At 38.0% G+C, this 22,285-nt stretch overlaps 1 pseudogene; it reads left to right on the forward strand.

The window, feature by feature from the left end:
- Positions 1 to 3,365: 3,365 nt before the first annotated feature.
- On the forward strand, positions 3,366 to 3,596 carry LOC148374122 (U2 spliceosomal RNA; annotated as a pseudogene).
- Positions 3,597 to 22,285: the final 18,689 nt, after the last annotated feature.

Below are 22,285 nucleotides of genomic sequence, written 5' to 3' on the forward strand. Positions count from 1 at the left end.
GCAGGTGTTTATATTTGACTCGAGGCAAACACACAAATGAAGATCTAAAAGCAAGAAACAAGCGTGACTCTGTTGGCCCTCATTGGCGCTCAACTCGCATGGCCTCTTTTCTCGAGTTACAGCGACACGCTGCCCTTTTTGGCAGACTCTGCTGGAGGGCTTTGCATACTATATTTCACTTTTTAATAGATTCTCGCATTAAAAGGCCTTGTAATGTAGAGTGTACACTTTGTCCTTGGAAAATATCGCTGGGATGTTGAACACACGCTGCCATTTCCCAGAACATCTGCTTTGAGTGTTCACACCTCTCTCATGCTCCCACTGTAAATCATTCATTAAGTAAGCGTGGATGTTAATAGTTCAGGCAATAACAGCGACTGCTGAGCACACGCAAAAGAAGGACATTGCGATCCACGCACGATACACCAAATGGTTTTTTAGCTTCTGTTTCAGGCTACTATCCTCACGTCAGGAGTTTTGTCGGACTAGGATGGAAATTACGGTAACATTACAGCCATTTTCGATTAATCTACCTTAAATATATCTGTTTTAACGACACTGCTGCATTCCTACGACAATGGATACATGAATATTTATTGGCAAACATGGTGAAAGTCATCTAAAAATACGTATACAGTAATCCCTCGTTTTTCACAGGGGTTAGGTTTCCTAAAATTGTCACGCACTAGTCAAAACAAGAAAAATGGAAACAGTTTTTTATTTCCATATTCAATCATGTATTTATTACAAAAGAATAAACCAGATATACAGGTTCAAGTAATTTTTAGCAAATAAAAGAACTGTAATATTTGATATAACTTCTGAACAGTCAGATTATAGTTTAAAAATTATTCTTGCCGTTTTATTGCACAACTGATTAGATTGAGGACATGATCCACTCTGCATTATACTTTGCCACTGTCATGCGGACATCATGGAAAGCTGCATTTACCTTCCGGTTTTGTCCTACTCAAACCATATATTTTTCCATTATCAAAGGGTTTTGAAAAATCGCCGCTAGGGAGCTGCCAGGAAGCCACTAGGGAGCACTAAAGACCCGCATGTAGCGCCAGAGCAAGTTTAGCGGATCGAAAAGTCCAACTTTGTTGGCGATAGAACGCATCTTTTTCGATTCAGACGATCAGAATGGAGAGCACAATGCACGATGAAAATTCGTGTAGTAGCGAAACTGGGATAAGTAAACCACAATACAGGAAGGAATTACTGTACAGTGATTATTTGCTAGTCAAACGTTTCTACATTCAAACAAATTGGTGTTTGACCAATAGCATTTACGTAATTTTTACTACAGTGTTCGAACAAAAAAGTCAGAACTGGATCACCTGAACACAGCTAAACGCGTGACCAAGTGATATTCGTGGCCATCTTGGCTACTCTTACCCTGTTGGCTAGCATAATTTTGTTGGAGATCATCAATCAAAAAACATGTGTTTGAAATTTATTGTGATTTACTGCGTTTCATTGCTTGTGCCGATAACAATGAATCAAAAGAAAGTTAGTGCGAAAGGAAAAGCGGAAAACAGCAAGAAAGACAATTCTTACTTTTATTTATCAAGCCAGTTGTCCAATATGTGTTTTTTGGAACATATTTATCTATTCCTTTTGTTGGCCATTGTCAGATATGGCTTTTTCTTTACCACTCTGCCTTGAAGACCATTATCTTGGAGTCGTGATTTCACTGTAGATGTTGGCATGACGTTGTATTTTGCGGAACTATTTAACAAAGCTGCTAGTTGATGACCTGTAAAGCATCTTTTTTTCAATCTAGAGACTATAATGTACTTGCCATCTTGCCACTTCCCTTTCTACTCCAGTTACAGACTATTTGTGTCGTAGAACACACCATTGTGGGAGGTTGGCAATTTCTTATCAATTTCTCACAAGAAATAGCCTTCAATTCTTAGACTGTCGGGTTTCACGCAAAAGTTCTTTTTAAGTTATTTTTCTGGCTATTCTGAAGATTTAATAACAACCACAAATTGATGCTCCAGATACTCGACTAGCACAAAGGAAGGTCAGTTTTATAGCCTCTCTAACAAACTAAACTGTTTTCAGCTCTGCTAACATCATTACACAAGGGATATCTAATCATCCATTAGCCTTCTAATGCAATTAGCAAACACAATGTACTATTTAAGAGTGGAGTGCAGGTTTCTGGAAATTGGCTTCAATGCATTCACGTGCATATTGCATACAAAAAGGAAATTAGCAGATAAAATAGTTATTTACCACGTTAACAAAATATAGGGTGTATTTCAGACTAGTTTAATGTTATCTTGATTAGAATATGTGCTTTTCCTTAAAAAAAATCTTTAAACATTGAGCGCAATTGATCAAATATACCCAACTCATTGAAAAAAAGGGCCTCCCCGCAAGGCACACTTATGTCGGGATACATGCTCGACAGCTGGAATTACTGGCACAGTCTGTGTCTGGCACCCTTGGTCATCGAAAAAGAACGCATAGAATGTTTACATGCTGATTATCACGATTGTTGGCACAGGAACGTGGACTTTAAGAAATATGGTGGCTAAGCAAACCGCGGACCTGAATTGCGCAGTGGAAAAACAATAAAGACCGACGATCCCTTGACAATAGTGAAAACTGATATCATCATCAAGATCTTTAAAGCACAAAATGGATAACAATGCCTTGCTGAAAACGGAACCAGGATAAGCTTTGGTATGTTCCTATCAGACATTTTTGTTCTGTTTTTAATTTTAATTGCATTGTGAATTGATTGTATTGTAACCTTGTCTCTGAAATAAAAAAGAGCGAAAACATTTTTTATTTTCTCTGCAACAGCAATTCTTATTAGAGTTTACAATCCTCAGACTCAGACTAATTTTATTTTTATATCTTCATAGGCCAGTACATTCTCTGCTCTTATTGAATCATTTTTACTCCCTTACAACCTGCATTAGCTCCCTGTTAGCTTAAGATGTGATTTAAAGTTCTGTTGGTAGTATACAAAATGATGCATGGACTTGCTCCCTCATATCTTTCAGATTTAATTTCCCCCTATGTCCCAGTCTGGGGCCTTCGCTCTGAAAATGCTGGTCTACTCGTGATCCCAAAAGCCAAGAAGAGATCCGCAGGTTCGAGAGCATTCTCCATCCGTTCTTCATGCTGTGGAATGCTCTTCCCCCTGAGTTTCGATCTGCAACCTCAGTAGAAATGTTTAAATCTAAGCTTAAAACACACTTTTATTCTATAGCACATGAATAACTTATATTTTATGTTGACAATATCAGGGGATGGTGTCATAATAGTCTGTGATAATAGTTTGCAATAGTCTTTGATCAACTATGGTTCTGAATTCATATGCTGTATATGGAGTCAGGACCTTAGCTTGGCCTTTTGGCTGAGAGTGAGAGTCCCGGCTCCTAGCCTTTGTAGCGTATTATGAACTGACCGATAACGGATGATGGATAATGAATAAAGAAGATAAAACAATAACCCTTAAAAAATCCCCCCCATTGATTTTTGCAATCCGGAGATGGAATAAGAGCTTGCTCTGTCCACTCCACGCATCAGCCCGGTATTGCAGTACCTCCGGTAACGGTGCATTCGCAATGATCGCAGCAAGGCTTTAAGGCTAGGACCTTAGCTTGGCCTTTTGGCTGAGAGTAAGCGTCCCGGCTCCTAGGCTTTGTAGCGTATTATGAACTGACCGATAACGGATAATGGATAATGAATAAAGAAGATAGAACAATAACCCTTAAAAAAATCCCCCCCCCCCCCCTTTGATCTGTGCAGCCCTTTCAGACTCTTTGTGATTAAGGGCTATACAAACGTAATATTGGAATATAATATTGTGAATGTGCTTAATTGCTGTTGAGATTGTCATGATTGTTTTCTGTTTTTAGTGTCAATAAATTTGTTCAAACCAAAAAAAAAAATACACACGACTTGACTTGACTTGACAACAATCATACTTACAATACTGCATGTCATCATTGTATATCAGTAGAAAGTAACCAGGCAAAATTATGCTTTAACTGATATGAGGCTGCTACTTGTAAACAACTAAACATGAATTATTATGGCTTTGAAATCTCACTTGAACCTGTAATGCAACCAGTAACAATGCCAAAAACAACATTCTGTATATTTAAACGTTATTTTGTAAAGATAATTATGTCCATTTTTGTAGTGTTTCTTCTAACTTACTCCATATATTTTACCATATTCTAATTGATATATTATTTTCAAGCAGGATCTTTGAGCAATAATAGACAAAATAATCAACTCAAATAAGGGCTCAAGATGGTGAAAAAAGAAAAATAGAAGTTGAGGAAAAGTAGTGGCCAATAGAAAAACCTAGATGCACAATTATTTTCCTATATTTCTCTTCTTTTTTTGTTACAGTTTTAGCAGTACACTAGCATGGACTTATAAACAGTCATTGATATATGCTCAAAATAGGTTTCATACTATTTCTGCTATCCGTGAAAATTTTACTGAATATTTGTCAGTAGTTTCTTTTGCAAATATTATTTTCATTAGTTGTTAATACATTGACTTAAATTTATTATATAACTAAAAAAGGTCATTAGAAATGTCTTCGGTCCAAGATTCTCAATTTCTTCTTGCCCAAAATCAGCTCGGATTCCAAAATGAAGAGAAGCACTCGAAAATGGAAGCATACATGATATAAATCACCCTAAATCTATTTTTAAAATGCAGCAAGAAGCCTCAAAAGAGGCAGCTACATTATTAAATCAATCACTCTAACATGAAAATTTCTATCAGAAGTCAAACCTGTTGAAACACAGAACAGCACACGCAGGCGGGAAAAGGAGAAGATAGGCAGACACAAATGAACCCTTCAGGGCTTCAAGTTTTAAGCTGCCGCAGAGTTGGGAATTAATTATCAAGTCCAACAGCCTCCAAAGTGATTCTTTGCCAGATGTGTTTTTACATCTCAAGTTGCCAGCAATTGGCTCCTTGTCAAATGTGAGGAAACGATTGTGTCCAACTTAACAAAAATAGCAATTCTCTTGACGCTGTAGTTTAACACAGCAGAATAGCACTATTGAGATTTAGGACAATTCAACTCCAACACAGGGCATGCTTACCTGCAGGCGTATCGCTGAAAAGAGTCCGAATTTGGATTTTTGGACCGATACGGATGTGTTGTTTATATCAGTGTTTTTCAACTTTTTTCTATCCAGGGCATGTTTTTTACGTTGGAAACATTTTGCGGCACACCACTTTCCAAAAATGTTATAAAATGACGCTGAACAGTATGTTTAAATACAATATAATTTATAATACCCCTAGTTTTTGCAGCACAGACACTTGACAATGACATAATATTTGCTGCAAATGATTCATAACTGTTTTATAAGATTTTAAATTTTAAAAAGTGGCATTGGATAATCTTTCACAGCACACCTGACAATATCTCACGGCACACTAGTGTGTCGCACTGTGTGGTTGAAAATCACTGGTTTATATGACTGGTGACAAAAGAACAATCCCAGCGAGTGTCACTTGCCAGGTTCAACGAAGATCCTTGCTTGTTTCCAGAAGTGGGCAGTATCTGATTACATTCACTCCCTTACATTTACTTGAGAAAGTTTAGGGACATTTTGTACTTCTTGGAATATTTTTTAAATGAGTATACTTTTACTGGAGTAGATTTGTGAAGAAGAAATAGTACTCTTACTCCGCTACATTATTCTTCATTTAATCTTTTACTTAAGTCAGTATTCACAATCTTCCTTCGTTGGTTTTCTTTCGTGCCCCCTCCTGTGGGAACTAGCTTTGTGGCTAAAGCCCTTTTGTGTGTGTGTGATCCACCAAGGACCCCAAAGATAAAAAATACAGAAATAATTGCACAGAAATCGAACTTAAACTGTGGTTTTGTTTAGTTTACCTTTTCAAAAACTTGCTATTATATCTTTATAAATCGATGCTGTGTTTTATTGCACTGTTTTTGTTGGCCAGATAAGGGACATTATATGATGAACCTTTGTTGTTGTTTTTCCAATCCTCAGAATAAAAATGACATAAAATTGGATTTCCTAATTGCATTTATTTGGCTATTTCAAAACAATGAAACATTCTGTAATTCATTGATATAGTAACGGTATTATACAACTGAGTAGTCACGTCATTCTCCAAAGGATGTGCAGCATCAAACTTAGTCATTTTGATAGTTGGCTAATATTGATACATAGGGCATGTGTTGTGTTCATTATAAGACCTATATAAGGCTTTTATTAGATTTTTTTTTTGGTCCGATATGTTTCTTTCAACATTTTGGGGGGCTAACCTCTGGGCTAGCTTGTTTTTTTGCCCGCAGAGCCCGTTAGAAAAAGAACTTATATGTGCTACTTGTGCTTAATTGATTTATTTGATTTATCCTATTATTATCTCATCTCATCTCATTAGCCGTACCGCTTATCCTCATTAGGGTCGCGGGGGGGCTGGAGCCCATCCCAGCCATCTCCGGGCAGTGGGCAGGGCACACCCTGAACTGGTTGCCAGCCAATCGCAGGGCCTATTATTATTTTATTGTTTATTAAAGTACTTCAATTTACTGAGATTGTTTTAATTTATTTTTGAATTAAATAACATTTATTGATTGGATGGACTTTGATGATTTGCTCATCTGATAGATAGGTTGTTTGAAGAAAATATGAAATTATGTTTAACTTTTACTCAAGAATTGATTTGGATGACTACTTTTACTTCTACTTGAGTTACATTATTCTGAAGTAACAATACTTTTACTCTCGTAAACCTTTTGGCTATCCTACCCACCTCTGCTTGTTTTCTCCATGCTCTGAAAGTGTGCTCCATTGCTGGTATGCTGCCTGCCCGAAGCGTTGACTTACATTTTATATGAGTTGGCCATGCGACAGAAAACCGGATGGAGTGAATACAGCATAACAGGATTTAAGCCTTCAAGTTGGCTACAATTCCAGCACATTCCAAACCAGAATGGCAGAGAAGTGACATATTTTGGGTTTGATTCTCTAGTGTGTTTTGAGGATCACGGATCCTTTTGACCTCCTTGGGTGGTCATAGCACCACGTAGGACGCAACTCTGGACAGCACTTCACACTATAGACAGTTTTTGGCCTCCATTTGGGTCGTGGCAGAATTAGCACATGTCTATTCCTTGAGTTGTCAGCCCAGTCTGCCCTGCCTGCCCACCTCAAGTGTGCGCTGGAGAATGATCTTGGTCAGTCCTGATGATCTCGTGATGTGACCATATCCCTGAAGTTTTTTTTTTGCGCACAGTTCACAACATTTCTTCGTAAGGTTTAATTTGCCCTCTGATACTGTTGTGCACTGTTTCATTTGTCACATGGGCTTTGTAGCTGATGCTTAGTTTCCTGTAGCATCACATTGCCACGGCCTGGATTTTCTTTTCCAGCCTTGCTGTGAGAGTTTCACTGAAATGTTGTCGTCTCTCCAGATGGGTTTTAGTCTGGCAAGTGTGACTGTGGTTTGAGCTATTTTGGCCATCATCTCTGGTCTTAACCCCAACTCTGATATGACAACTCTAAGATACTTAAGTTTTGTAACATTTAGAGCTCTTAGTGGTTGATGGTGATGGCCGTATTGCTCCTTTGAGTTCGTTGATCAAGCACTAAATGTGTTCTAATTCAAGCTTTGTGTTGACTTTCAATAATAAAAATCAATTTGCAGTAGTTATTTGACTTATTCAACCATGTGCATGGGCCACATGGGTAAAAAAGTTAAATGGTACAGAAAAAAATGATTAAAAGTAGAGATAACAGAGACACATTGAATACTTGCAGTTTTACCTCAAAGCACTGATGTTTATGTCATCGGTAGCTGAGAGTACATTTGATCTTCAGGAGGAAAAAAAATAATAATAATAATTTCCTTTGTATTGTCATTCTTTGTAACAATGTACACAGAACGAAATGTCGATACACCTGACCCGTTGTAGCGAGCCGATGCAGCCGCAGCCAACAGAGGGCGCCGCCATTTTACCAATTAGGTATGACTCGGCCGAGGCGCGAACCAGCGATCTCCCAGTCTCAAAGCGGGCACACTACCATCTAGGCTAAAGTTTTTAATCCACAAACTAACCTTTAAGAGAATTGCAAACCTGTTTAGATGGATTAATAAAGGTCCCAAAATAGACCTAGATTTACTTCAATTTAGTTCACTGTCAGCACACTGGTGCATTTTTACAAAAATCTTATTAGGGACCCTATTAAAGACCCTTAATGAACACACAAATATTCTTGGCTCAATTTTTCTTCCTGTTTGGTGTTCGTCAGGTTTTTAAAGACTTGTCGTATCTTGTACAGCGTACATCCCTCAGTTTTGAAGAAGGATCCGTGGCCCTAAAAGGACACCTAATACTGAATGCTACGGGACAAATTTGTATCGTCGCATAGGTGGTGCCTGAAATGACAAGGCGTTTTCCCTTTTTTTGTTGCCAATAAACCGAGAAGCACATAATGTGGACCTTGTTTTTCCTTTTCACTTTTCCTTACCAATATCTGCGTGGATGAAAGAGAACATTTTCAGTCTCCAGTTAAACAGGAGGTTCAAAAGCACATTTTGACTTTGAATATCTCAGGAACTAGTAAGGATATAAAAATACATCTGGTAAATTCAAAAACCTTTAAACCTATTTTTTGAATTTTGGAAAATTGGAATGTTCGAATATGTTCCATGTGAGTACCATTGGTCACACAACACACTTCAAGCCAAAAGTCAAATTCTTACCAAGAGCATCACAGGATTGCTTTTTCAACAGTTGCAACAGCTTCTCTTATTGGTGCTTTCAGCTCATCCACGTCTCTTGGAATAGGCGGCAAATACACCAATCCTTTCACCAATCCCCACAAAAAGAAATTGCGTGGTATGAGATCTGGAGATCTGAGTGGCCATGAAATAAGTTTGTGAATATTATGCCCAGATCGCCCAATCCATCTGTTTAACAGTTCACTTCACTTCACTTCACTTCACTTGCAATGTACTATAAGAGTCAAGTCATGTTTTTTTGTATAACCCTTTATCACAAGGAGTCTCGAAGGGCTGCACGGACTACAGATTATTGCAAACTGCAAAATTTACACGAGGGCAAGGAAAAATAAAAAACCTCAACATAAGGTATCAGATGTCGCAAAAGCAAATAATACACAGATATTGTCAATGTGAAATATAGGTCATTCATAAGCTTTAGGATAGAATTATTTTTTAAGCCTAGATTAAACAGTTCCACTGCGATTGCAGATTGAATCTCAGTGGCCCGAATGGAGAACACTCTCGATCCTGCGGATTTCTTCCTCCGTTCTGACCACCAAATATCGGAGAGAGCCCTATATACAAAAGTACCACTGATAAACCATGTGAGGAATGGGTCCTATTACAACTAATAATAATAATGATAAATGTATTACTATTGTTATTGTCAATAATGTGTTTAGATAGATAGATAATAATAATAATAATAAAGATAATAAAATAAAAAATCCTTATTATTTCTAACTTTAAAATGATCTCCCGTTTTTGGTATGAGGGAAGAAAGTATGTATTTGTGGTATCAGTGCATGGTTTTGGTATCCATGACTACTCAAGAGTCGAATACCAGTATCAGGTTGAATTAGTATTGACCAATAAGGCTGCAACTGACAGCTATCTTAATAGTCAACACGTCACAGACTAGTGAAACGATTAGTCGAATAATTGGATAATTATTAATGTTTTTTTTTAAATCAAGATTAACTGTATTTAATTATGTGGAAAATGATGATACACACAAAAAATGAATTAATAATGAAAACACATCTTTAATTAAACATACTGCAGATTAATGGAAAAAAATGATAAAAAACAATTAGGCACTGTGCTCAGTCAGTGGACATAAATCCATAGATGATCTAGGGACAGGCAAATTAATAATAGACTAAAATCAAGTCAACATTTTTTATCCCTGTAGAGCAAGAAGTTGAGATGCGTTTGATAGAGAGTAGATAAATTGATATAAATGTCTAGTATTCATAATTAATAATTATGCTACAAGATAAAAATTATTTGCTACCTCTTATCATGTCACCTTCCTTTCTTCTTTGTCACTTGTACAACCTGCTGTACAACTATATAATACAGAACTTGATAAATAAAATGATGGACGAGCATAGTTTAGATGAAAAAAATAATGGGAATTATGTGGTATTTCTTTCTTATTTAAAAGGTTAAAAAAAAGCAAGTACTAAATAAGTCATGTCATATGAATAAATAATGAGTGCATAACAAACAATAACCTAGGTATTTATGACAAGAAGCTTAGAAACAACATCCTGTCTCTTAAGGGGCGTTAAGATTGCAGGGACTTCCATCATGGGAGGTGGGCGGGAACCTTTTTAAGACCGACCTGCTTTACTGAAGCTGGGTGGTGATGCATACATGCCCAAAAAATGAAAACAATAACGCATATGCTTGTGTACATGGCATGCATGGATTATTTAAACAAGAGGAGACGTCATGTAAATGAATGATTTAAAAACTTGAACAGCAAGCGGGGAAAAAAAAGATTATTTGAATTATTATATCATTACTGCGCATGAGTTTTTAAATAAAATCCTGTAGTCCCACAAGGATAAGACCTTTTTTACAATATTAAAACAGAACTATGAGAAGTTTATTCTGCTTGTTTTTTTTTTTATTTGGACATCTATGAAGGAAATTGCATAGGATGCCAGGTCCTTATTTAAACCACTATTCACTATTTACATTATTGTCACCAACAACCAATAATATTGCTGTTCTTTGATTTCCTCACACTTTAGGGTCGATTTGCTTTTTGGAAACTAGGAGATTTGATAAAAAGAAAAGGCCTAGGGGATAGCTTTTGGATCAGATTTGGAATTATTCATTGTGAGTGATTTTTTTGGACAATCATTTCCTGTTCTTGCAAGTTCAAAATTAATTTTATATCTTATCTTATTTTAAATGTCTACAAAACTATGAACTTTCATCCATCCATCCATTATCTGCACCGCTTATCCTCACTAGGGTTGCGGGGGTGCTGGAGCCCATCCCAGTTGTCTTCGGGCAGTGGGCAGGGGACACCCTGAACTTGTTGCCAGCCAGTCGCAGGGCACATAGCGACAGACAATTCGCGCGCTCATTCACACCTAGGGACAATTTGGACTGGCCAATTAACCTGACATGCATGTTATTGGAATGTGGGAGGAAACCGGAGTGCCTATAGGAAACCCACGCAAGCACTTGGAGAACATGCAAACTCCACACAGGAGGTTTGATCTCATGACCTCAGAACTGTTCTGCCAACTATGAACTTATCAAAGCATATTTAAACTTTATTTCAGCTATATATTGTCTCAATCGAGCACTGCTAGTGGTCCGTACCGTGGAATTAGTCATTAATCAATCATTCCTCTAAAGTTTACCAAAAGTGATCTTGTGGAAGGAAACACACACTTGCCATGCTTACCCTATAAACCTGGGCTCAGATCCTCTGGTTTAACTATATCACTTTAACTAATTTATTGCTTAAAATAAAGCGTAACATAACTACCTGCATGTTTGACCAAGAAAAAAACATCGTAAAACTGAGTATTATCATCAGTGTTTGGACTGACTCGTAACAGAAATGAAATGCAATAACTTTTCTCGATAAAAAAACACACAAAAAAAACCCCAACACATTATTACACATTGTTGCTACCTCATCTATACGAAAGATAAATATTACCATCCAGATAAAGAACACTTTTGACATATTCAGGAGTTGACTATGAATTAAAGAGTTTAATGTCAGACGAACACAGAAAAAGTCAAATAGAAAATGCGATTCTGCACATTGGTAAATGATGAGACAAATGCCTACCGGCCATGCTGTTGTTAGCGTGGTATATTCTTCCCCACACCTGATAACATTACTAAAGTTTGAAATTAGCAAAATAAATGCATGGATTTGGCAACCGGGTTGTAAATTGAAAAATCTCCCCTTTAACATGTTGCCACTGTTTACCCTCATGGGGCTTTCTTAGCCGATCTGCTCCGCAGGAAGAAAATGCCAAGTCGTCCGAGCACATCTGCTTCCGTTGGATGAATGGATGAGATGAGTAACCTCATTTAGCCTATGACGTCAATTAATGGGACGTTAAAGCTAAATATAAACATTCTATAAATGCAAACAAGTAAAAAATAAAAACAATAAAGATACCGTAATCCCTAATGGGGACCAGATCCCCAACCGAAAGGGAAAATCCGCAAAGTAGTGTTGTTCATAAAAGTCCCAAAGCGTTAAACTTACCTTGAGAGGACGTCCTTACCAACTGAGAGTATAAAACTGTAACAATATTACAACAGAACACAGAAACAATATAACAACTATGGAAGTGCAAAAGAAAGATGGTTATTGGAAGGCTTCCTTTCTGTGCAATAAATTGATTTAGAGAGCGGCTAGCTAGTTGCACACTAGCATCAGGTAACCTCGAATTGAGGCAGGTCTCTGTGATGATTGAAATACAAGAGTCAAGAATGTACTGGTTGCTCCAAGTCTTCCGTTTCATGTGTAATGGATCTGCCGTTGGTGAGACACGGGCTCAGCAGGGGTGGCTTGTGAGAGGTATTACCTAGCATTGCCAGACTAGGCCAGACTTACAGCCTCTGTATTACCTTCTCCCCGTCACTGACTTAATCGCTTCCCGGCCCCGATAACGATCCATGGAGCACCCACTGGGGATCATCATTTCTTTGCTCTCCTCTGACTTTCCTCAGAATTGGATTCATTTCTTTTGAATCACTGAGCCGCTAAGAGCTAGCGATCGCCATGCTTCCCAGTTTGTTTTGGCTGTTTGATTGAAAGCATACACTAGCCTATCACAGTCACACACAGTCATGCCCACCCAATACAGAAAGCCCTCCCTAGCCTGCCCTTGTGTTAGCATTTGATGTCTGCTGTCTGCTTCATTCAAAATGCGTTGATAGCAATGACTCAAATACATTTCAATCCAAAGTCTGCGGCGCAGTGAACCAGTAATATCTGAAGCGCAAAGTAGCGAGGGGTCTCTGTACTTAATTTTGAAATAGGTGCAAAAAACATTAGCCTGCTTGTAAAAGACAACAACAAAAAGATAGTCGCCCAAAAATTGCTCCCACCTTCTTTTTTCGATCATAAATTGGAATGAGTGGTGCCGGACTTTGACCGACCTCGCTGTAATTTGCTGTGTATAACACTCTAAAGTTTATTGATTATGTGTTCAGTATTCTTAAAGGGCCCCATGACTCAACACTTTTTTGATCTGGCTGTTTTCGGATCGCTTCTATTTTTAGTTTGGTGCCCATCCAGTTCAACAGCACTCATTGGGAACGGTAAAAGCGAAAATCTTTGCACATGAAATCAATGTGAAAGGTCCACAAGACAGTTTGTAATGAACTGGTAAGGAAGTCAATAAAAGTCGTTATGTTTTTACCTTTTATGTGACGTGAAAAAGGCTAAAAACAAGGGGACTTCTGCTTATGTTAGCACTGAATTCCTGACTACAGAGTGTACCTGATGAAAAGCCACATGCTCAAATTTGTGAAAGAAACCGATTTTTTCCTTGTATAAGCCGCACCACATTTAAAACCGTAGGCTTATACAGACATAAAAATGAAATAATTCACGTTCAATTCTTACATTTAAAACCCGGCGCATACTTGGCACCGAATGTGTGGGGAATTTTGGTGTCTTTGGCTACAGAACGCCAACAGCGCAGTGCCCCCGCACATCTGACGCTGTATTCACCAATGTTGGCTTTCAGTTCTTCTCAGAGTTGTTTACGTCACTTGTTTTTGGATCATGTGACATTCCAAGATGGTGGTTACAAAGACGAGCACCTATTTATTACTGCTCCGAAAGAAAATGCGAATGAGGACCGCGTCTCATAAAATGTGAGCTATATATGTCTAGACCAAGGGTCTCCAACCTTTTTCAAGCCCTACTTTTGGTTACTAATTAACGCAAAAGGCACTCAGTTTTATGTGCATTTCTAAAATCGTTTTATTACTATGTTGTTACTATATCATTATCAATTTTATTTATTTATTAATTATTGGAGGTAGGGCAAAATGAACCAAATTTACTAGAAAATTAAAAACCCAGCAATGGTGAGTTATTTCAGACCAGGTACTCGTGCAAGTCAGCTGTCCTTAGGGGGCAACCAGACCCCTGGTCTAGACAATAGCGCCAAGGCAACTGTACTGTGGAGAGTAATGCCATATTGAAACCACACTTGGAAGTCATCTTTGTCTTGTTGTTCTTCAAGGATAAAAGAAAATTTCAGTGACCTGAAATTGGCTCCTATGATACAGAAGAAGTGTAGCGTTGTTGACAGATACATTTAATTGCTGTTTAATTCGGATGTACAAATTGAGGACTGGATTTATGGGTGAACAAGTTGAAATATTGTGAGTATGCTGTAAATATTTATAAAGGAACTGTTAAACCTGCCATTTTGCCCACGTTATGAATTATGTGAATAATGGTTGCAAAAACACTGTCTAATTACTCCTGTCAAAGGGAGTCATGAATGTTTCCAGACGTCACAGCAGTGTTTTGAAAAGAGCAGCTCGCTGTTTTTCTCAACACTGCCATGAAAAAAAAAGAATGAGCTGCACCGTATTTGAAGCCGCTGTGTTTGAAATGTAGCAAAAAAGTATTGACTTGTAATCCGAATAAAACTGTAGATAATACTGTGTGTGCACTCTTGTGCATGTAGGTGTTTTAGGCGGGGTAGCTAGCTAAAATAAAACTTAGATGCAGGGGTATGCTAGGTAGCTGGCTAGTTTTAGACAGATAGACAGTCAGACAGACACTTTTTATACAGTTTCAGCATGTTCTAAGACAATAAAAGTGGACGTTTCCCTTCTAGCTACGCTACACTGTATGCAAGTGTGTTTTTCTCCAGAAATAGACACTGGTTCAATAACACTGTCAAGTTTATCCGACACTGCCACAAGGATATTCACGTTTCATATTTCAGCAGCACATCAAAGCTCCCATGTGCCGCCTGTGTGTACTGAGATGTAAAATCATCTGCGGTCCATTGGAAATGTGAGATTGTGCTGTCAGTTCAGCAACCGCTAGCGTTATGGTTGACCCTCTTTTCGGGCCGTTTCCAGCCCTCATAAGTCACCTATCAGCTGCTTACCTCTCCTCACATATTTTTAGCAATAAAGCTCAGTTTTCAATTGATTGGAACAGTTCTATTTTGTGCTGGACGAATAGGAGGTGAACCACATTTCTGCTGTTGAGCATCGTCCTTGAGAACGCAAGGTCATTACTGGGCTCATCATGTTGCCGCTTTAGGCATTTTCTGAACTGGCATCCCAGTCCGGCAGCTCATAGAATTTATAATACGACACCAGTGACGCTCATTTTATCAGACATGCTCAACTGCAGTACTGTAACCCTAATTGAAACACTATATTAGTATTTTGTATGAGTGGCTGAATAGTTGAAATAACAATATAATATAGAATATAACCATTTCAAATAAGGACGCTGGACATTTGCAATGTACAAAGCAGTTTCTGGTATTCCACATAAAAGTCATTCATCTGTGCCATAATGCACGGTGAATGTTTATCCCCGAAGAGAAAGGAATGAACCCTATTTATTTTTGGCCAAATGAAAACCATATATTTACAATATTACTTCTGTTATTGTGGTTAATGGGAGGCAAATTTTGAAAATGCGCAAATTACCAAGGCCCATTCATGAAAGCCCCCATGGGCTAAAGGTAGACAACTGTAACAAAATAAAAACTATAGATATACAAGTAAAAACAAAGAACACAGAATTTGCATCCTCATTGGTGACCCGATGACCCATGTGGTTAAGGGATCCATGAACTGTGACAACGTTATAATTGTTGGGTATTGGTAGGGTTAATTAGGTTCACATATCTAAATGCATCAGTCCAGCCCTCGGCTTATAGACAATTTTTATTAAGCTTTCCAACCAAATGACTCTGACACCCTTGATTTAGATTTCACACAATTAGTAGTGACCACTCTCTTTAACCACTCTGCTCTGATTATAATTTTTTGCGAATTTTCTGCTTTCTCCTTAAATTATTGGCCGATATTCATGGCAAGTGATATTTATATCCAGTTATATTTATTTGTTGCCTCCAATTTGATTGTTTCCAGTTTTGGTAATCTCTCTAAAGCTCCATGGTCAAAATCTGATCTTTGAACATACCTTTACTTTATTAAATTTAACCCATTGAATGTAAAACACAACCCGCCCCTGAAAAAAACAACAGGTATATTGTTCAGACTAGCATTTGTCTTTTAAAAGCAACCCTTGACTTCGTTGCCAGTAGCAATTTATCTCAAACAACAGTCCAAGCTCACCTAATGATTTTTCCGCCTGCTCCCCCCCTCCCGTGTTTCTCCCTCTATCTTTTCTGCCGTTAGTGCTTTTCCATGTTTGTATGCGTTCACATGCGTTCGATTATCAAGTGACCTCACCTCCTCCTTCTGCTTTCACTTCCTTCCATACGAATCTCGGTGTGCTTATTCACAATGGAGCGTGCTTGGAAATGCTGCCTCCATGAAACCTCACTTCTAGGACACTAACTGGGAACAAGGAGCCTATTGAGCGGCACTGTAATGGGAGGGGTATGCCTGGCATCCTACGAGTGGTGGGACTGACCCACACTGGTGGTTTGCAAGTTCACAACAACACAGCGTGGAATTACAATCTGTTTTTCTCATGTTTTTGTTCATCTTTTAAGGTAATCTCTAATTCATAAACATCCAAAATGAGAGGAAATGGTACAGGTTGTTTTTTTTGGATAATATACATGTCTATATCTATATTTCATTGGTATATTCTAGTCTTTTAAGACAGTACGTCTTGTTTTTGTCATCCTGAGCTGTGAAGTAATCCAAGGAACACCGACACTCTCGCAAGCCAGTTACTAGATTTTTTACGTGTTATTTATTTGAAAAGGTTACAAGTGTTTCAGGTGAAGTCTTGGTGGTTTTTGTGGAGAATGCCTATGCGTTGTGTGGCAGTAACGGTAAAACAAAGGGCGAGCAGCTAAAAAGGAACAAATGGGAAAAAAAAAAGCTCAAGAGATGCCAATGAGGGCTGACCAAAACCATCAACGAAAGATGGCCGCAGCCGCAGCGGAACGATGCAAGGTTGGCAAACCAAAAAACACACAGTGAGCAGGCAGGCTACCTGGGAACCAACAACAAAAAGTGGCTATGGCGAAAGCCAGCCGGGAATACAGGAACACAGCAAAACCAGGCTAGCCAGCCAAACAACATACAGTGAGCATCCAACGGGTGCCAACTAGGAGCAAAAATAAAGCCGGAAAGCCCCCAGCAACCTTTACGTTAACAGGAAGCTAGCTGGAAAATTATACCAACGGCGACACAACTGGTGAAAAGCGTAAACAAACCACTATTGCCTACCTACAAGCAGAAATAAGGAGTCTGCAATTGCTGCTCAATATAACAGAAGTCTGTTTAGGAGCTGGCCACACATTTGTTTTAATGGGATTCGTCATTATGAAAGTGTTGTGTGGCTTCAATGATGTGAAAGCCCTGCCGCAAACAAGCCTGGTCGGTGAACTTTGAGACCAAATTTCTCAAGTTCGCTGGCGCGTAGAATTTTTTGAGACATATTGCGGGTAAGAACACTACACGTTATGTGCCTATTTGAAAAATAAATCTGTTCGGGAATTCCTTTAATATCTAGTCCAAACATTTCTCCCTCTCGCTGTTTTGGTGTGCTTCAGCACACAACACAATGACGCAAAAAGCCATTAGGTTTAGGAGTTAATACATAGTGGCATTCCAATCCAGAATTTTTAATTGCTGGAATGTGTTAGCATGACCCTTGGCTGTGCGTCACCTCAATTTTCTGCCTCCCTGAGTGTTCGTATGCTTATCTCTAATGCCTTTTTTGTCCTGGCCCAAGGCAACACACGTATTTCAACTCGTTCCTGTTGTATGGATGGGAAAATATTGCTGCTGGCATTGCCATGGCAACTCATAAACTTCCATTGGCTGAAAAAAGCATATAATTGAACTAAAAAAAATCAAATTTATTATATTCTTTATTATCCCTGAAGGCATAAATTACACTTCCTGTGAAATTGGGAGTTACACAACACACATACATAAACTGTGCCGCAATTTCTGCATTGGGGGTAAATATGGGAGGCTGTTTGAGAAGTAAACCATACTTACTCTCACATATAATGTCATACTCTAAACACATACACAACTATACACTCATACAGACACAGTCATACTCATGCACAAACACACTATACTCTCTCATACATACTACTATACTCTCATACACACTACCATACCCACTCACACCTACTACTACCAATATATCCTGATACACGCATTATAGTCTCTAACACACACGACAATACTCTCATGAGCACATTACTATACTCTCTCACACATATTACTATGCTCTCATACAACACTACTATACTCTCTCTTACCCATATTACTATACTGTCATACACACACTACTATGCTGTCACACAGATACTACTATACTCTCTCACATATACTACTGTACTCTGTCACACATACTACTTTACTGGGAGAAACTCTAGTTTGACGTCGAACTGTACAACATGTAGAGTACACACTGATCAGTTTGTGTCTCCACGGTTACCAAAAGTACCTAAAGTAAAACAACACTGAGAAGTTAGGTGATTATGACACTAAGTGTGAAAAAAACCCTATTGTAAGCATTTCTAATGGTGTGTTAGATGGAATAATAGTATCTGTAAAAGTTTATAGTCGTTGTGTGTGTGTGTGTGTGTGTGTGTGTGTGTGTGTGTGTGTGTGTGTGTGTGTGTGTGTGTGTGTGTGTGTGTGTGTGTGTGTGTGTGTGTGTGTGTGTGTGTGTGTGTGTGTGTCTGTTGGAGTATAGCAGTATGTAAGCGAGAATGTAGTTATACATTTGTGAAAGCATAGTGATGTGTGTATGATGTTAGTATGTGTGAGAGAGTGTAGTCATATGTATGAGAGAGTGTATTAGTGTATGGGTATGACTTTGTATGAGAGTATAGTTGTGCATCTCTGAGAGTATGACGTTAAATGTGAAAGCACGAATGATTTTCTTCTCAAATGGCCTCTTATAGGTAAGGAAGGTGGCTTGCGGAAGGGCACACCAACAGAAGCCAGTCTAATGCGACAGCTCCAATAAATGAGCCATATTGCTGCACCACTGTCAACCTTCTATTAGAATACAGATAAATTAGTGGAGTATACTACTGCTGCTTAACAAAGTCCAAATTACTTATAAATAAATTACACTCCACCTCTAAGCGTTATCGATTACTGCCGCTTGAACCTTCTTACAGCTCAATGGCTCTCCCTATTTTGTTTTCCTATCCGTCTACTCATCAGGTTACTGGCTGTTGTGACCAAAAAAAATCTTGTTAACACGATTAATGTTTGTTGCAGTGACATAACCCCTGTCTGAAGTCACGGTCACCCGCATTTTGAATGACCGCTTATTTGAATGGAAACAAACAATGAAAAAAAAATGGGATCCTGTTTGGGTAAAATGTTGCTGATGTTGCAATCAAGTCACTACCTCTGAAAAATGGATATAGTGGCTGGGGTTGGTTTTTATGCGCAACTGAAGATATTCGGAGGCATCCGATTGGAATGGAGGAAGTGTCCATCGATGGTTAAGTATTTGTATTTGTGGATTACAAGGTACACTTACGCTGGCCCCTTGATTCTCCTTCTAGATCGTCCAAAAAAAGAGGACATAAGATTAAAAAATAACTGGCATTCTATGAAATCTCCTTTGCACATGATAGTAAAAACGATAAACATATCAGTTATTTTTATTTCTGTAAAGTATTTACTATTAAGAGGCTGACATTTAAAAACTGAAACAAAACATCAATTGTAAAAAAAAATACTACAATGACTGAGAAAAATATGCACATGGTATGGCACGGAACATGTATTTTTGAGTGCTTTGCATCACTTGCAGTGAACAGGCAATCCAGATGTTGTCTTTCTCACAGGGTTCAGAACATCCAGGCAAGCCTTTGGGCAGAGTGGAGCATGTTTTCTTCATAGTTCTTGCTGAGAATATGTTTTTGCTTCTAAGTCCTGATAAATTGTGATTCAGATTTTCGTCAGTTTATATAAGCAATAATGTGGGATTTCTCTCCGGCTACAGTAACAATCAATATAATTTAAAAAATAGTACATGTATATTAATTTAAACTGATTTATATTTTAATATTTCCCCTCTGTTCATCCAAATACAAGGGTACAGGTCAATCAAAATCAATAACTTAGAATAAGAAAAGCAGAAAGGAAAAAAAAGAGTTTATCTTGTCCCATCCCCTTGACACTCTAAACATTTTTCCCAATAACACATTTAGAAATAGAGATTATCAAAATAGAGTATAAAATGAATACAACTTTCACATCATCATTTTTAGAGCTGTGTTAAAACCATCTTTATCATTTGAGGTACAGTAAGAGAATGAAGAAACGGTAGTAACTCTACTTAAAAATTATTATTTTTTAAGTAGAAACACCTTTGGAATGTAAATGTGCTAATCCATTCCAAACCCCGCAAAAGTATGATTTGAAAAAAAGAAATATATAAAATAGAGCATCGGAACATGAAACAAATACATATTAAAATCAGATTACCACACTATAAACTTAAAAACATCAAGATTAAAGAAAATGATAAAAAATATTAATGTACAATTTAACTGTCTTCTTTGCTTACTGGTCATCAGCAATGTTTTTTGCCTGGCGATTTTTGAAAAAGGGATCAAATGACGTCTGCTTTTGCGGGCTTTTGACAATCCATCGGAAACGCGCGAAGCCGGCATCATTGTATTGAGCAACTTTTTAACACTTTTTCTTGGTGATTCCATTCCACAAATTCTGAGACTTTATGGAATTTTGCCAAAATGTCTTTAATTCTAGCTCATGGAATAATGACTGCATCATCCTCCTTGTTGTCTCTCAACTCCTCCTGCGCAAAGGTGTGTGTTTTCATAACTTTCTATTATCTCTTGCATTGTTTCGATGGCAAGAAAGAGTCTCTTTCTCTTTTTTCTCCTTGTCTACTTTTTTGCATGTCTTTCTTGGGGTCCATTGTGAATGATAGCTCTTCAAAGCGGTACCATATGGTAGACTGTTTACAGACTGGGAAGGGGACACAAAGCTCATGCTCAAGCTCGGGATTCACCCATACTCACCGGGTTGCGAACGGCAGCGCATACTGTACTGTATTTTTTACTTTGTATCCTGAAATGACTTTGTAACTAGAATATTTTCCCGCTCCGGTACGTCATAAACTGAAACTTTTGTATGTAGGGACATTTGTAAGTCTAGGTACCACTGTAACTTAAGATGGTTTCTTAACCAAATTTGCCCAAGTAAAGCAGTGTCTACATAAAATGTATACGTGTAGTGGGTATTTGTCATTTTTTGGTGTCAACAAATAACAAACATTATCATGTTACTAATGCTGACTTCTGAGCTAAAAAAAACACAATTTTATAACTTTTGTTATTATTATCATTATAATTATTACTTTATTTTTGCAACGCTATTGTATTTAAAACTCAACTACACGTGCCCCAATTCTATACAGGTTTTAATGCAGTGATCACTGCCATCCTCTCTGTCAATCAACACAATTGAATCTTGATGTTCTTTCAAAAGTTTTTTTTTCTACGATTTGCCATGACATGACTAGGAAGACCCAACCATGATATGGCGTCTGATGTAGATGTTTATAACAAATAATAGTGTGGCATTGCTCCAATTCAACGTCCCCGTTTATTTGTATTATTTTGACTTTTGATCAAGAATACTTCAAGTAAGTTCTCAGGACACTTGACAACTAATTTTCTCATGCAGAGAAGAAAATTTAACTAAATTATGACCATCTGTACTTCGTTCGCCGTTGCTCTTCTTTGACTGTAGCTTTAGCTATAAAAATGTGTTTCCGCTCATCATTCCTCATCTCCCTTATGACTTTATTGTTGTTGTTCCCATGGTGACCGTGACTGTGAGCCTGTGCACTCACTGCTATTGGTGGAGGTGAATGCAAATAACAGTCACGGTTAGACAGAGGGGCTCTTTTTATGAAAATGTGCCGACACATACATAGTAGATGTAACATGAAAAGGGGCTGCATTCATTTCTAGTGATTGTTTCCTGTTCTTTATTTAGACGTCTGTACCATGCGATGTAGTTT

Source organism: Urocampus carinirostris, chromosome 1, assembly GCF_059441175.1.
Source record: "Urocampus carinirostris isolate Australia breed hairy pipefish chromosome 1, RoL_Ucar_1.0, whole genome shotgun sequence".
Classification (NCBI taxonomy): domain Eukaryota; kingdom Metazoa; phylum Chordata; class Actinopteri; order Syngnathiformes; family Syngnathidae; genus Urocampus; species Urocampus carinirostris.